This window comes from Mustela lutreola, chromosome 6 (genome assembly GCF_030435805.1).
Source record: "Mustela lutreola isolate mMusLut2 chromosome 6, mMusLut2.pri, whole genome shotgun sequence".
In the NCBI taxonomy this organism is placed as follows: Eukaryota; Metazoa; Chordata; class Mammalia; order Carnivora; family Mustelidae; genus Mustela; species Mustela lutreola.
The window spans coordinates 36,269,582-36,277,104 of NC_081295.1; the positions used below are offsets into that span (position 1 = coordinate 36,269,582).

At 37.6% G+C, this 7,523-nt stretch overlaps 1 pseudogene; it reads right to left on the bottom strand.

Moving 5' to 3' along the window:
• Positions 1–5,585: 5,585 nt before the first annotated feature.
• On the bottom strand, positions 5,586–5,661 carry LOC131834883 (U4 spliceosomal RNA; annotated as a pseudogene).
• Between the last annotated feature and the right edge of the window lie 1,862 nt (positions 5,662–7,523).

Consider the following 7,523-nt stretch of genomic DNA (forward strand, 5'->3'; position numbering starts at 1 on the left):
TTTGTTTTTTTTTTTTACATATTTCTTTTTTTTTCTTTTTTAAGATTTTATTTATTTATTTGACAGACAGAGATCACAAGTAGGCAGAGAGGCAGGCAGAGAGAGAGAAAGAGGAGGAAGTAGGCTCCCTGCGAAGCAGAAAGCCCAATGTGGGTCTCAATTCCAGGACCCTGGGATCATCACCTGAGCTGAAGGCAGAGACTTTAACACACTGAGTAACCTAGGCGCCCCCTTGTTCCTTCTTTTGGGATGAATTCCTCTTCCTGGCATTTTGTCTATGTCTTTGTCTTCTCTGTGTTAGGAAACCCTGTTATGTTCCTACTCATGGGAGTAATAGCATTATGAAGAAGAGATCATATACTATCTGGGGCCTGGCATTTCAGGAAGTGGTACAGGTGTGCTGTGTGCATTCTGCCATTATATTTTGGCTGCTCTTTCCTTCAGATCAGTCCTCTGCAGAATTTCTCCTTGCCTGCCATGGGGACTATTTGGACCTTGACCAGAATGTGGCAAGTTTTAACTAGGTGTGCTCTGGTCTGCTTGCTAAAAGAGATCTGATGTTATTTTCACTAGAGCCGAAGCTTTGAAGACCTCAAAGGTCAGTAGATGTGGTGAATGCAGGAGTTTGTGCTGGGCTTCCGGGGGAGGGGCCTGCCACACTGGTTTTCAGCCATACCTGACAAAAGCAGCACCAGCAGAAGAACATAGGGGATGGGGCTGGGTGTGAGGGATTTAGGTCACCACTATCGCAATGTGCTGCTTACTGAAGTTTCTTTATGCTGAGGTGCAGGAGAGAAAAATGGTGCCAGCCCCCTCCTTCATCCCTGAAGAAGGGGATTAGTACCCAACACTGTCCTGGAAGCCCTTACAGAAGAGTGAACAATTTCTCCTCATGTGCCAGGCATCCCTCAGATTGCTGCCTTCACCCTGTCTGTGTCCAGGCTATCTGTCTGCCTGGCAGTATAATGAATCTTGGGATTACTCCTGGAAGAGGTCTCTCAGTCTTAAAAATCCAAAGTAGTTGGGGACCCATGCTGGTCTTCTGGGGAAGGTGTCACTACAGTGGGACTGATGCAGGTTTATCCCAGAAGGGCAGTCACATCAAAACACAGGGGCATGGAGTTCAGAATGAAGAGCAGCAAAGAGCCAGTGTCCGAGTTAGTCATTCTTTGCAGGTGTCTCTGGGTATGTTGAGGGATGGGGAAAGAAAAGGGCATCCACTGGCTCTTTTGTCCAGAGAGAGGCAATGTTACCTCTCCAATATATACTTCAAGAAGGGGGAACTGTTTCTCCCAATGCAACCCAGGTGACCCCCTCGGCTATCCTTCTCCACAATAGCATCACAGCGCCTGCCAGGCTCCACATCAGTTTTGAACATTTAAAACTCCAGTCTCTGAGCTCTGCTTGTTGTAAAAACTCACAAAAGCATCCCCTCTGGTTTACCCTGTCAATTGTTTTGGGGAAGTGTTTTCCTTGTGCAATCCCCTGTGTACTCCTCTCTCCCTCCCTTTCTCTTTCTCTCTTCTCCCTGTGTACAGGGCTCCCTACACTCCACAGCACCTATGATCCTCTTCTCCAACTCCAGTTTTATATCCATTTTACAGAAGAGAAAACTGGAGCCAGGAAAGCCAAATAAAATGAATGAATAGATGAAAGAATAAATAAATAGAATCAGATCTTTCTGATCTGAGAACTAATGTCCTCAGACTTGCTGATTCATTCAAAATACTTACAATAAGTTGTTATAATTTAAAAATATTTTATTATTTCTCTCTTTTTAAATAATCTTTCCCCCCATAGATTGTGTCTTATTCCACTTAGTCTGTATATACTAATTTGAGTCCATATGCCTCAGGTGAAAAATTGGGCTGTTAACATTAATACCTCTGTTACAACCCTGTTACAAAGATCAATCATGATAATGGCTTTTAAAGTAATTTCATTTCATTTTAAATTACTATTCAAATATCAGCTATTATTATACCATAGTTTTTACTGCTCTGATGGTCAGTTTTAGATGTCAACTTGGCTGGCCTATAGTCCCCAGTTATTCATTAAAACATGAATCTAGGTGTCACTATAAAGATATTTTTTACATATGGCTAACATCCACAATCAGTAAAGAAGAGGAACTTTCCCTAAAAATGTGGATGGGACTAACCCAATCATGTAATAATCCTCAAGAGCAAAACTGAGTTTTTCTGGAGGAAGAAGAAACTCTGCTCTAAGACTACAGCATTAATTCCTGACTGACAATTACAACCTCCCAGCCTACTATAATAGACTTGAGAACTGCCAGTCTTCACTACTGCAGAAGCCAATTCCTTGAAATCTATCTAACTGTTGTCTCTCTCTGTCTCTGTCTCTATCACCTCTCAATCTGTCATCTCTTACTGTTTCTGTTTCTCTCAACGACCCTGAATGATACCTTCCTTATCAGTTTAAATGTTTCTTGAGGAGATACGTTCTTGCAGTAATTTTCTCCCAACTGATCTCACAGTCAAAGAGAGAATTTTAGGTTCTCAATAAGTATATATTAAATAAATAAAATTTCATGTTATTAATACTAGGGAGGGAGCATAAAGCTCTCACAATAGTTTAAGGAAGAAGTTGAGATATTAAAAAAAACTATCAAAATAAAAATATTTTATTCCATCTACTCTATAGAAATCGCATCTAAGGAGATGTCTGTTCAGCCTAATTTCAAAAAAAAAATCCTTTTATCTATGTTTTCCTTATTTTCCTTCCTTTTGTGGTCAAAATTTTGATATACCTATTTTTCAAATAATCTAGATTTTGCAAATAACATGTTCTCGGGTTCTTTTTGCTACTTGCACCTAACAAAGTATGATGTATGCAGATTTTCTCAAAATAATCTCTTTATGTGTTCTCCAAGGATTGGCAGTAAAGGGAAGATATTTTTATAATACTAAAATTTTTAAAATATGTAAAAAATAAGGTATAGATGTGTGTGTGTGTGTGTGTGTGTGTGTGTGTATCTACCTCTATTTCTCTATCTATCTCTATATGTGTCTGAATAAATGTTGCTTTTTACAGCTGCTAAAATTCAGACTAGTTTAAATGGAAATAATACATAACAGCATTGTAAAATCGACTTGTTTCTTATAAATATATTTTTTGCAATTTTTTGTTCCTGACATTTGTGCTTTAAGTCAAAAGTACTTATGTGAAAGCAATTGTTTTTTCTTTCTTTTTTACCCGTCTTCTCTGAAATTGTGTAGGAGGAAACGAATCACTACCACTCAATCCCTGACATTAATTCAACAGACACATATTTTGATTTCAGAAGAATTATGGAAACATTCTTTCAGAAGAGAACAATGAAAGATAACATTCTGTATTTAGCACATTTCCCTTTTCCAAGTGGCAATGGAGCGTTGTAACAGCAAAGTAAATTGCTTCCTATTTCTAACTGCTTTATAAAAGTGTGACACTGAGCTGAATCACTGAGAACACATTTGTACACAGTTAAATGAAAAGTTTTATGTGATAGTAGAACTAGGCAGAATTATTTTGCCCTTGGATGTTTTGATGATTCACAATACTTAGGCCGTTGATTTGCGCACAGTAGGGTGATATGCACAGAGCTATTAGGAAACTCCATTTTAAATCTAACGCATTTTTATGAAGGGAATTTTTATACAGATTAGACCTGAATTAAGGGATATAGCAAGTACCGGAGCATAAGTTAACAGTCTTCCTGGGAATATGGTGGGAATGAGGTTACTGAAGCTTCACATAGAGTTTGAAGTCATAGAAGCAGAGTTGCCCAACAAGAATATAAATTACAGCATATTGACATTGCTCATACTGAGCAAGGTTACACAGAGGTTATTAGGAGTGATAAATATCTTCAATTTTCTCTCCTAGCCCTCTGATTTCCTGTGATACCACTGAATACCCTCAATCAGAGGCCAGAAATAAAGAGGGCCTGGGCCATGTGTAGGACCATGTGTAGGACCAAACATCTCTGAGCACAGAACAGGGCAGGGAATTTTTCAAGTTTTAAGGAGAGTGGCAAACCCATATATACATACATATGCATGCATATGTACAAGCTGACTGGCAGAAACTTTACCAAGTCTAGGCTGTTTAATGGTGGGATATCAGGTACAAAATTCACATTTTTTAGTCATCTGGATACAAACATTCTATACATGAAATTATAAACAGAATGTGCTGATGAATATAGAATTATTATGATTACAAAAAATATCAATGCTTTTTGATACTGAATGGCCATTAATTCCTACTAGGTACAATATTACATGCTTAGTATATTTTTTCTCTAATTCTCACAATTAGTCTGAAAAATAGATGTTATTAGATTTACTTTATATACAGTGGAACCAGCTTTCAATATAATTAATTAATTCACCCAACTTCAGCTAAGTAGTAAGTAGTAGAAGCAATATTCTTCACTAGGTTTTGAAGATTCAAAATCAACATCCCTTATGTAATTTCATATTGGCTTCAAGGTATGCACACAATTGCCAAAAAAGAAAGAAACAACATTAGATTGAGGACCCAGAGTAGTGTCCAAAATTCATGACAGTGATTTGAGTGACTATTGATCATTTTTATTTGAACTCCTTTTTCCGCAACTTGAGTAAAAGCTATGGAAAATTTTGAAAAGCTCATCTTGGGCAAATGTTTGTAATAAACAATTCACAAAACATCATATAATTTCAGGCAGTTTACAGAAATTAAAGTCCATCCATAAATTCTTTCCAGGAAAGAATGCATAGACTATAGAAAAACACCAAGGACTTATTCTAATCAATTAGTAAACCAGAACCATCCAAACTCACAGGTCCTGGTGCCACATAAGACCATGAAAGCATAGTTACTCCCCAAACTGTTACTATCCACAGATTTTTAAGATGAAATACCTTACATGTATTCTTGGCAAGTTCCTCTTTCTTCCTAACAAAAATATTTATTTTACCTTATTCTTCTCGTGCTACTCTAACAAATTGCTATAAACTGAGTGGCTTAAAGAACAAACATTTATTTCTCACAGTGTTGGAGGCTCAGAAATCTAAGATCAAGGTGTCAGCAGATTTAGGTTTTGGTAAGGGCCTACCTGCTGGTTTCCAGAGAGCCATCTTCTTGTATCCTCACATGATGGAGACAAGAGAGAGATAGACCATCTCTCTCTTTTGTTCTTTCTTAAAGTCATTAATCCCATGCATGAGAGCTGCACCCTCATGACCTAATTACCTTCTAAAGGTCCTACCTCCAAATACCACCACACTGGCATTTAGGCTTTAACATTTGAATTTTGGGGTAACACAATCATTCAGTCCATAGCATACTGAAAGATATTATTACAGGTAAAGGTAAATAAGACAGATACAGTCTCTGAAGTTCAAGTAAATTTATAATGACCATATCATAAGGATAAATAAAAAGAATGTTGAAATAGAAAATATGAACAAAGGCCTTGTTTAGGTAAGGTGATCAGATAAGTCAATGAAAAGACAATTTTTAGGTTGAAATGGAAGAATGAAAGAAGACAAGTAATGAGCTAGGATTAAACACTCCCCAAAGCAGAAAGACACTTGGCATATTTTCAATTAGCAATAATTGCGCCTTGGATAAACCTCATTGGCTACGATACTGCCACTGTGCAAAGCTAACAGTTTGCATATTTTAAGTAGTAGAAGGCCAAAGCTGAACAGAGCAAATTGAATGAGGGAGGACTGGCATAAGATTAGGGTGGAAAGACAGGAGAGCTTAGTTAGATTCAGAGGGCCTTCTTGGTCACTGGGAAACCATGCAGGAGAATGATATGATCAGTTCTTTTTGTTTCTAAAGACCATTCTTGTTCCTGTATTTTAAGTATATTTTAGAGAGGCAAGAGAAGAAACAGAGGGATCATCTAAGTCAATGAAAAAACTACATTAAAAAAAATTATGGTGGCTTTAAGAAGGTTGGAGTGGAAATGGAGAAAAGTGAATGGGTATCAGCTATCCTTTAGACATAGAATGAAAAGGATTTCCCAAAGTTGGATATAAAAAGTAAGGGAAAGGTGAATAAGGGGTATATGACCCCAGAATCTCTGGCTTTAGCAACTTGGTGGACAGTGATGACATTTACTAGATGAGTAACAGGTTTTGGATAAAAAGGGAAACCAGACTTGTGTTCTGCACACAATAACTTTGAGATGATTAAGTGGAAATGTCAAGTAGAAATCTGAATATACCATTCTGAGGTTCAAAGAAATTGTTTTGGCTTAAGATATATTTTGAAAGTAATCATACTTTGAAAATAAAGTATGGCCCTACTCTAGGCCATAAAATTTGGTGAGCAGTGAATATTAAGTAAAAAGATAATGACCCATGACATAATTTAAAGGAACTCTATTATTTTGAGATCTGATATAACTTCTGAAATCAGTGAAAATATTGAGGAGTAGCCAATAAATTAGGGAGAAAACCAGGACTTCATAATGTTGTGAAAGGTAATGCAAAAAGTTAACAAAGAGTTTATAAAATGTGAGATGATAATGTATAAAGAGCTACTGAGAAATCAAATGAGATAAGGACAGAAACTTTTTTTTTTCCCCAGTGTGAAATATGTAAGTTTTAGGTGGCTTTGATTGTATAACTTGTTTGGACTGCAGTGGAGATTAGGAATGTTAGCTGAGCAAGTACAAAGTAATAAGTTGTCTAGACAATTAGTCCTTAGAGTTTTGCTGCAAAAATGAGAAAAGAGAAATGAGTTCTCAGCTAGAGAAATTTCTTTTTTAATTTCTTTTTAGTGTAACAGAATTCATTGTTTATGCACCACACCCAGTGCTCCATGCAATATGTGCCTTCCATAATACCCACCACCTGGCTCTCCCAACCTCCCACCCCACACCCCTTCAAAACCCTCAGATTGTTTTTCAGAGTCCATAGTCTCTCTCTCATGGTTCCCCTCCCCTTCCAATTTCCCTCAACTCCCTTCTCCTCTCCATCTCCCCATGTTCTCCATGTTATTTGTTATGCTCCACAAATAAGTGAAACCATATGAATTGACTCTCTCTGCTTGACTTATTTCACTCAGCATAATCTCTTCCAGTCCCGTCCATGTTGCTACAAAAGTTGGGTATTCATCATTTCTAATGGAGGCATAATACTCCATAGTATATATGGACCACATCTTCCTTATCCATTCATCTGTTGAAGGGCATCTTGGTTCTTTCCACAGTTTGGCGACCGTGGCCATTGACCGTGGGGTACAGATGGCCCTTCTTTTCACTACATCAGTATCTTTGGGGTAAATACCCAGTAGTGCAATTGCAGGGTCATAGGGAAGCTCTATTTTTAATTTCTTGAGGAATCTCCACACTGTTCTCCCAAGTGGCTGCACCAACTTGCATTCCCACCAACAGTGTAACAAGGTTCCCCTTTCTCCACATCCTCTCCAACACACATTGTTTCCTGTCTTGCTAATTTTGGCCATAGCTAGAGAGATATTTTAATTAAGTTGCTTTTTATTTGTTTAAGTTGGAA